Here is a 10534-nt window from a genome sequence, read left to right on the forward strand (position 1 = left end):
ACTGTTTTCAGTTTTTCTCTATCTATTCCCCTATCTATTTGCTCCTTGGAAAAAAAGCTATGACCAACCTAGACAGCATATTAAAGAGCAGAGACATTACTTTGCCAACAAAGGTCCATCTAGTCAAAGCTATGGTTTTTCCAGTGGTCATGTATGGATGTGAGAGTTGGACCATAAAGAAAGCTGAGCACCAAAGAGTTGATGCTTTTGAACTGTGGTGTTGGAGAAGACTCTTGAGAGTCCCTTGGACTGCAAGGAGATCCAACCAGTTGATCCTAAAGGAAATCAGTCCTGAATATTCATTGGAAGGACTGATGCTGAAGCTCCAATACTTTGGCCACCTGATGCGAGAACTGACTCCTTAGAAAAGACCCTGATGCTGGGAAAGATTGAAGGCAGGAGGAGAAGGGGATGACAGAGGATGTAATGATTGGATGGCATCACCAAGTCGATGGACATGAGTTTGAGCAAGCTCCAGGAGTTGGTGATGGACAGGGAAGCCTGGCATGCTGCAGTCCATGGGGTCACAAAGAGTTGGACATGACTGAGTGACTGAAATGAACTGAACTGATTAGCTATGAAGTGACAGGACTGGATGCCATGATCTTAGTCTTTAAATGTTGAGTTTTAAGCCAGCTTTTTCATTTTCCTTTTCAGCTTCATCAAGAGACTCTTTAGTTCCTCTTCACTTTCTGCCATTAGGTTGGTATCATTTGCATATCTGAGGTTATTGATATATCTCCTGGCAACCTAGTTTCCAGCTTGAGCTTCATCCAGACATTTCACATAATGTACTCTGCAAATAAGTTAAATAAGAACAGTGACAATATTCAGCCTTGAGGTACTCCTTTCCCAATTTTGAACCAGTCTGTTGTTCCATGTTCAGTTCTGACTCATGCTTCTTGTCCTGCATACAGGTTTCTCAGGAGGCAGGTAAGGTGGTCTGGTATTTCCACTTCTTTAAGAATTTTCACAGTATGTTGTGATCCAAACAGTCAGGATTTAGTATAGTCAATGAAGCAGAAGTAGATGTTTTTCTGGAATTCCATTGCTTTTTCTAAGGTCCAGAGGATGTTTGCAATTTGATCTCTGGTTTCTCTGCCTTTTCTAAATCCAGCTTGAACATCTAGAAGTTCTCAGGTCACATACTGTTGAAGCCTAGCTTGCAGGAGTTTGAATGTTACCTTGCTAACATGTGAAATGAGAGCAACTGTGCAGTAGTTTGAACATTCTTTGGCATTGCCTTCCTTTGGGACTGGAATGAAACCTGACCTTTTCCAGTCCTGTGGCCACTGCTGAGTTCTCCAAATTTGCAGGAATATTGAGTGCAGCACTTTAACAGCATCATCTTTTAGGATTTTAAATAGCTCAACTGGAATTTCATCACCTCCTTCAGTTTTGTTCATAGTAATTCTTCTTAAGGTCCACTCAAGGATATCTGGTTCTAGGTAAATGATTGCCATCATAGTTATCTGGGTCATTAAGACCTCTTTTGTATAGTTCTTCTAGGTATTCTTGCCACTTCTTCTTAAAATCTTCTGCTTCTTTTGTGTCCATACCGTTTCTGTCCTTTATTGTGCCCATCTTTACTTGAAATATTCCCTCAGTATCTCTTATTTTCTTGAAGAGATCTCTAGTCTTTCCCATTCCATTGTTTTCCTCTATTTCTTTGCATTGTTCACTTAAGAAGGCTTTCTTATCTCTCCACGCTGTTCTTTGGAACTCTGCATTCAAATGGGTTTATCTTTCCTTTTCTCCTTTGCCTTTCACCTCTCTTCTTTTCTCAGCTACTTGTAAGGCCTCCTCAGACAACCAATTTGCCTTTTTGCATTGCTTTTTCTTGGGGATGGTTTTGTTCACCACCTCCTGTACAATGTTATGAACCTCCGTCCATAGTTCATCAGGCACTCTGTCTATCAGATCTAATCCCTTAAATCTATTTGTCACTTCCACTGTATAATCATAAGGGATTTGATTTAGGGCATACCTGAATGGTCTAGTGGTTTTCCCTACTTTCTTCAATCTAAGACTGAATATTGCAATAAGCTCATAATCTGAGCCACAGTCAGCTCCTGGTCTTGTTTTTGCTGACTGTGTAGAGCTTCTCCATCTTTGGCTGCAAAGAATATAATCAGTCTGATTTCGGAGTTGACCAACTGGTGATGCCCATGTGTAGAGTCTTCTCTTGTGTTGTTGGAAGAGGGTGTTTGTTATGACCAGTGTGTTCTCTTGGCAAAACTCTGTTAGCCTTTGACCTGCTTCATTTTGTACTCCAAGGCCAAACTTGCCTGTTCTCTAGGAATTTCTTGACTTCCTACTTTTGCATTCCAGGCCCCTATGATGAAAAGGACAAAAGGACACCTTTTTTTAGTGTTAGTCCTAGGAGGTCTTGTAGGTCTTCACAGAACCTACTTCAACTTTTTCGGCATTAATGGTTGGGGCATAGTCTTGGATTATTGTGATATTGACTGGTTTGCCTTGGAAATGAACAGAGATCATTCTGTTGTTTTTGAGATTACACCCAAGTACTGCATTTCAGACTCTTTTGTTGACTATGAGGGTTACTATATTTCTTCTAAGGGATTATTGCCCACAGTAATAGATATAATGTCATCTGAATTAAATTCAGCCACTCCCTTGCATTTTAGTTCACTGATGCCTAGAATGTTGATGTTCAGTCTTGCCACCTCCTATTCGACCACTTCCAATTTACCTTGATTCTTGGTCCTAACATTCCAGGTTCCTATGCAATATTGGTTTTTGTTTTTTTTTTTGTTTGTTTTTTTTTTACTGCTTCCATTCCTTTTGGAGCTATATCTCTGGGTTCTCCAGTAGCATACTGGACACCTACTAATCTGGGGGTGGGGTTCATCTTTCAGTGTCATATCTTTTCATACTGTTCGTGGGGTTCTCAAGGCAGAAGAATGCAGAAGTTCTATATCATTCCCTTCTCCAGTGGGCCACATTTTGTCAGAACTCTCCACCACGACCCATCCCTCTTGGGCTGCCCTACACAGCATGGCTCATAGTTTCACTGAGTGACACAGAGCTACAATCCATGTGATCATTTTGGTTAGTTTTCTATGATTGTGGTTTTCATCCTGTCTGCCCTCTGACGGATGTGGATAAGAGGCTTATGCAAGCTTCCTGATGGGAAAGACTGGCTGTGACAGTCTTGGTGTCTTGGTCTGGTGACCAGGGCTGTGCGCAGGGCCATTCCTTATAGTGGCTGGATTGTATTCCATCATATGGTCACTTCTAATTTATTCAATCAGATTTTTGTTGATCATTGTTTTGGTGGTTTGCAGTTTTTCATGTGGCAGCTTCAGTGGCAGAAGTCTCTGACAGGAATGTGAGCCCTGGTGATCATTGGCACAATGCTCCTGCTTAAGGAGTCTACCAGCCAGGGGCTGAGCCCATGGACTCTCAGAGATGCTCCCTCCTGCAGCAAGGCCCCATCACAGGAGGGACATGGCCCAGGCACTGCATGCTAAAGAAATGTAGGAAAAAGAAATTGAGCTCCAGGGTCCTAAATTGGGGCACCATTACACAAGATCTCCAGAGTGAGCAGGGAGAACATTCTCTGGGAGCCTGTGCCATGGGCTCTGGTCTTCCCACTACACCAGAGTAAGAAATTTAGGGGGCATGAACCAGCGGTTCACTGTGCTCTGACTCAGATCCAGTCACTTCGCACAGGCCATGGCCCCTCCTGCTCATTACGGGGGTAGGTATGTGTGTGGGGACTGAAACATCAGTGCTAAGTCTCCTGCCGTAGGTCAACACTATTCTTGTCCTAGTGGCAAATGCCAGGGGTCACTTCTGTAATAATTCTGAGTTTGAATTCTTTCCTTCCCACCCTCACTTTGCTCTTCTTTTTGCCACTCTTTCCCCATTTTTCCTGACCTCTCCTTTCAGGATAAACTAAATAAGACCAACAAGTTTTTACTGAGCACCTGTTCTTTGTAGAATATTTCTTTTTCTCTTTATCCTATAGGTTTCCAAATGGGAAGTAAAGTTGTCTAAATGGTTATATGGTCTCAAATCATGCCCCTTGGACCACAGACTCAAGAAGTCTGCCTTCTTGGTACTCAACATTGCTAATTACCAGAGAAATGCAAATCAAAACTATGAGGTACCACCCCACACTGGTCAGAATGGCCATAATTAAAATGTCTGCAAATAAGAAATGCAGGAGAGGGTATGGAGAAAAGGGAACCCTCCCACACTGTTGGTGGGAATATAAATTGGTGCAGCCACAATGAAAAACAGTATGGAGATTCCTTTAAAAATAAAAACAAGAGTTGCCATACGATCTAGCAATCCCACTCCGGGGCATATGTCTGGAGAAAACTCAAATTCCAAAACATACACACACCTCAGTGTTCACTGCAGCACTGTAATAAAACAGCCAAGACACAGATATATATGATATATATAATAGATTACTACTCAGCCATAAAGCAACATGGATGGACTAGAGATTACCATACTAAGTAAAATAAGAACGAGAAAGACTTACAGACATAGAAGACAAATTTATGGCTACCAAAGGAGAAAGGGGGTGCATGAGGGATAAAGTAAGAGTTTGAGATTAGCACATACAAACTATTATATGGAAAATAGATAAACAACAAGGACCTACTGTATAGCACAGGGAATTCTATTCTATATCCTATAAGAAATCATAATTGAAAAGAATATGAAAAAGTTGTACATATAGTATATATAGGTATAACTGAATCACTTTGTTGTACACCTAAAATTAACACAACATTGTAAATAAACTATATTTCAATTAACAACAACAACAACAAAACATCTACCTTCTCAAGGTCTCCTTGGGGAGAACTCATAGGATGCCCTCCTGGCATATAATACAGTAAAAGGGGTTTGAAGAGGGGGCTGGTGGTGAAGGGGGTCCTCCCTGCCTTCATGTGTCTCCAGCCAGTGCAATGAGCCCAGGGCTTCTCCAGGCTGCACTCCGAGCATCAATGCTAAGCGTGTCCCAGGCTGGGAGGCTGGAGGCTGCACCAGGGCTCAGGCCACAGAGGGCTTAGAGGGGAGGGACCTGAGGTCCCTGGGGCAGGGTGAAGACAGCATGCTAGTATCTGCAGGGCTGGAGACCGAAGGAGAAAGTATATGCAGTCAAGAAGCCAGAGACCCAAGCCCTGTCCCCACCACCCACCCCACTGGGCCCTGTGGGAAATGGGCTCTGGGAGTGAATCGACAGCAAGTAGCACAGCCCTAGGCCCCTTGCCGCCATCAGAGTCTGGCCTGTCAGCAAGTCTATGGGACCTCCCCAGTTGCTTCAAAGTCTGAATGAGGCAGCCATTGACTGGGCAGTTGCTGAGGCCAGGCACTAGCCAAGCTGGGCCCTTTTCTAAACCCACAACAGCCCTCTAAGTCATCTAGCAATAGTCACATTTTAAAAAGAGCAAGACAGAAGTTAAAGTCGGTCCACTGTGTGTCCCACAACATGAAGCCCGTATAAGCCAGGCGGACAAACTGTGAGCCTGACGTGGGGAAACCTGGGTGGCAGCCTGGGGTGGACGGGAGGTGGCCCTGGCTAGGGTGCGGGACGCAATGGCATTAAAGAGCCCTTTGGGCCTTGTCTTCCCTGAATGGGGCTATTTATTGGTGAACCCATAACACTGGAGCAGATTGGCAAACCCCTTGGCAGGCTTTCCTTAATGGAACATCCAGAGAGAAAAAGTCCCCTGTCCTCCTCCGTGTCCCTCGTAACCTCTGCCCCAACCACAGGGACCTTGTTTGCTCTGGCAGACAGGGAGCCCATTCAGAGCCCTGGGGTGGCACAGACCGAGTCTGGCTTGGGAGCCTGGACCCCATGTCTAGTTCTCAGGAGCGGGGTGCAGGGACTGGCAGTGGCCTCTGGAAGCCTCTTTTGGCTTGAGGTGGGAGGGTGCTGACTTTATTCTGGCCGATGAGAAAGACTGGCTTTACGGTTCCATCCTGCCCATAAATCAGACAGCCACTTCCAGCCGGTGGAACGGGCCCTGCTGGGAGGGTGTCTGGGGCCAGCCTGCTGTAGGAGGGTAGCAGGCTGGTGGGACTGTGGTCTCTGTTGGCCACAGGGAAGGAGATTCTAGGGCCAAGAGCACCCCAGAGGGGGCCTGGCCACATCTCTGGGGACAATATTTGCTGTACCTGCTTGGGACCCCAGCCTAGTATTTCATTTATGCTGCCAGCTGACAGTTCGTTTTTCTTTTTTTATATACATGGAGGGGCTGCCCAGAACCTTTTATTTTCCCAAGGGTGGAAACAGGACCTTACTTTGGGCTCCAACCACAGCTGATCATGAAGGGGCTGAGAGTGAATCCCGCACAAGCTGCCACCCAAACTGCCCCTGGGCTCTCTCCGCCTTGGAGGCCAGACAGGCCCTCATTTCCTCCTCCTGGCACCAGCAGCCCAGCCCCCAGTGAGGAAGAAGCTGGGCTGCCCAGACCGGCCCTTCCGAGGAACAACACGGTCGCCGGGAGGAAGGAGCATTCACAGCTCTCCCCGTCTCGCCTTCTTGTTGGCCAAAACTGTGCACGACGAGCTGAAGGTTATCATGTTTAAATATTCGAACATGCTTGGCTAAATATGTCGTCGGCTTGTTTTCTTTTGCTGATAGTAACAGTCTACCCACAGAGGCATTTCAAACCTTGGCAGTGTTTGGGAAAGTGGACAAGGGACTCATTCAGTGACGTGCAAGTTTGAGTGGAGCCAAGAATGAAGCATGGATTTCACGAAATGAGGAGTAGCCTTGGACCACACACAGAGCCGGTTCTGAACTGGGGCTGCCTGCCTGCCCCTTCGCATCACACACACACACACACACCACACATACTCACTCCCTCTCCTCACCCTGAACTGGGGCTGCCTGCCTGCCCCTTCGCATCACACACACACACACACACACACACACACACACACACACCACACATACTCACTCCCTCTCCTCACCCTGACAAGACGCCCCTGACTAACAGCAAGAAAGCTCACTGGTGTCCACATGAGGGGTGCGGGGGTATCCTGGGCTTAGGCGGCCCTTTGTTAGCAACAAGCTGATGAAAAAATGGATTACTACAGTGTGTGCAACCCATCCTAAAGAGAGCTCACACAAAAGCCAGAGCCAGAGCTGTTAGAGAAAAAAACGGAGCTGAACAAAAATTGTTGAAATCACTTTTGTCTGGGGACGCATGAAACATCCAAGTTTTCCCTTGGAATGAGGCCCATTTTTGGAGACTTGCCCTGAGTTCAGGAAGTCCAGGGGATGCCCCTACCCCTACCCTGGTCCCACTCCCTTAAATGTGTGTGCCCCCAGGTGAGATTATCAGGACTCTAGGAATATGTTTCTTCTAGGAGACATTGGGGCAAAATTATATATTGTCTCCTTGCTGTTTTTCTGGTCATTGACTGCAAATTTCATGCAGTGTTAACTGAATCTGACTGATGCCCTGTTTGAAATTTAGAAGATTTAGGCTTTTTTTTCCCCTTTCGAACTTTTATTTAAATGTAGGTTCCAGTGTATCCAGGCAGATTGAGCAGTTATACTCAAGAAATATTTATGGTGCTTCAGTGAACTGGGATAAATATGTGGGTTGGGGCCACAGGTGGGCAGGCTGAGGGAGGCAGCCCCAGCCCCCATAGCCCCTCCTCCCTCCTAGTCCTTATCAAGGGGATATGTCTCCCAAAGCTTAGGCCTAGGCAGACATCACTGTCACATCTAACTTGGCAAAGACTGCAACAATGTTTCACGGTTTCTGTTTTTCCTTCCCCATTCTCTACCTCTCCTCCCCTTCCCCCCTCATCCCTGGCACAGTGGAGTGGTTGACCCTGGAGAGGTTTGGGCGAGGCGGAGTGCCAGCACCTTCTCAGGCTGTCTCTACTTGCCTTCCACTAGGATGCTTGAAGGAGAGCGACCTGGAGAGAAAACTTGTGTGCCTTCTTTCTTTTTACACCCACATTTTTTGAAATGAGAAGATGATTTTGCCAAGAATAAATACAAAGTTAGAAGCCAAGGGATTCTGGTTTGGTCTGGAATGCGAACCACACAGTTCCAGGATGTCTCAATGGGGCACACAAATTCTTAACCTCAAGTAGTGCAGATGGTCAGGAGGATGAGTTCTCTCTTTTGAGCTTTCTTGGGGTTTTCCTGAAGCTTCCTCTTAGTCTGTGACCATGCTGGTGAAATCATTGACCTCAGCTTCCCTAGCCCAGAGCATAAACCGCAGAGATGGGACAAGGGCCAAAGGTTCCTGGCTGAGTGGTCACTTCACATCCAGGAAGGTTTCCTCCCTCCATCCTGGGTTGATGGAGCCAGCTACCACTTCAGATGATGACGGCACCTCCCACAGTAACTCATATTCTAACTCAAGAGCTGCTCTTTAATCCTTCTGCTCTGTACCCTTGGGAATCCATGTCCTTGCTGCCTTGCTAAATAGATGGCCAGCCTTCTGCTCCTCTGGCATCTCTATTCCTGCACATTCACCTCTCTCAATCCTGCTGCTCCTGCCCATGGGACACCAGGTAAATGGAGAGGTGGGCAGGTAGCATCCACATATCCTCCTCCTTCACATGTCCCAGTGTTTCACGTGTTGCCCCAGGGGCGGGGGTCACACTTAGGTCAGCCCTCCTCCAAAGGTCTCCTAGGAGGGGCAGAAAAACACAGCTTCCTCGAGCAGTGAAACAGAGATCATGACTTGAATCTTCCAGGACGATGTGAAGATAAAGTAAGATTCCCCCTTTTTTTAAAGTCAACAAATATTTATCAAGTACCTATTACATTCCAGGTACAGAAACATTGCCAGTTCCCAGTTATTTGATAAATATTTTGGAACATGTTAACAGAACAAGAAGCAACTTTTTCAGACGTTATAACTAGGTATAACAATTAATCGCCAATAACAGCTCGCCAGTACCTCGTACCTGTAACCCTCTCTTCCCGCTGCTCTCTCTCCCGGAATACTGTCCCAGCCGCCCTTGCAGCCGGTGGAGCCATGTGACTGGTCCTAGCCAATGAAATGTGTGCCACGCCCAGGTCCAGCCCATAAAAACCTCCCACACTTTACAAAAATGAACACAAAATGCGTCACAGACTTAAACATAAAACTAAAAAACCTCTAGAAAAACAAAACAGAAAATTTTTGGAATCCAGGGCTAAGCAAAGAGTTCTTAAGCTTGACTAAAGTCACAGTCCATAAAAGGAAAGAAATTCTTTAAACCTCCTAAATTAGGCTTCATCAAAATGAACACCTTTGTTCAGAGAAAGACTTTACTAAGAAAATGAGAAGACAAGCTACAGACTGGGAGAAAATACCTGTAAATCATATACACATATATCTAGAATGCAGACAAACTTCTCAAAACTCAGTAGTTTAAAAGCAAACAATCTAATTATAAAATGGCAGAAAAATCAATGTAAACAAAGAAAATAGGCAGAGTACATGAAGAGATATTTCACTGAAAAGGGTATATAGAAACAGATAAGCACATAAAAGACGCTCAGTATCACTAACCATTATGGAAATACAAATTCAAATGACAATGAAATAATCATACTGGAAAACAGTTTGGCAGTTCCAAATATTGTCTACTCCAGTGATTAGACCTATGAGCATTTTATAGCAAAGAAATGAAGACTTTTGTACTTATGTTCACATACAAACCTTTATGCAAATGTTTACAACAGCTTTATTCATGGTAGCCAAAAAGGGGAAACAACCCGTATCTCTCCCAGTGGGTGAACAGTTAGTAAATTGTGGCATATCCATACCATGGCACACTGGTTCCGCAATAAAAAAGAATTAACTATTGCTTACATATAACAACCTGGAAGAATCTCTCAGGCATTTTGGTGAGTAAAAAAAACCAGTCTCAAAAGGTTACATATATACTATGTGATTTCATATATACTATGTGATTTCACATATACAATATGATTGAAATAACAAAATTATAGAACTGGAGAACAGGTTGGCTTGCCAGGGATCAAGGAGGGAATGGAGGTAGGAGGGAAGCAGGTGTGGCTATAAAAGGGTAGCATGAAGGATCCTTGTGTGATGGAACTGTTCTCTAACTTGACAGTACTGATGTCAGCATTGGCTGTAATATACTGAACCAGAGATTTGTAATATTACCATTGGAGAAAACTGGGTGAAGTGTCCCTGGACTCTTTCTGTTTTACTTCTTACAACTTTATGTAAATTTACAATTGTCTCAAAATAACAAGTTTAATTACTGCCTCCCAAATATCCTTAAGATATATGATCTTTGCTATCTTTCCCACATTCACTGGATGGATGAATATAGAGGGTCAAACCCCAAAAGTGTCCCTGAATGGCCATGTACAGTAAAGTTGTTTCCTCAACCTCCCACACTGGGCTGAGATGTAATAAAAATTTTTTGTGTGTGTTAAATCACTGATGTTGGGCGATTGCTTGTTACTGCAATCACTTCTACTTATCTTGACTAATGACACATTGAGGATCTGGGACTTTAACCCAAATTCGGGTTCCATAGGGAACTCCAT

Source organism: Cervus elaphus, chromosome 16 (genome assembly GCF_910594005.1).
Source record: "Cervus elaphus chromosome 16, mCerEla1.1, whole genome shotgun sequence".
NCBI classification, from domain to species: Eukaryota; Metazoa; Chordata; class Mammalia; order Artiodactyla; family Cervidae; genus Cervus; species Cervus elaphus.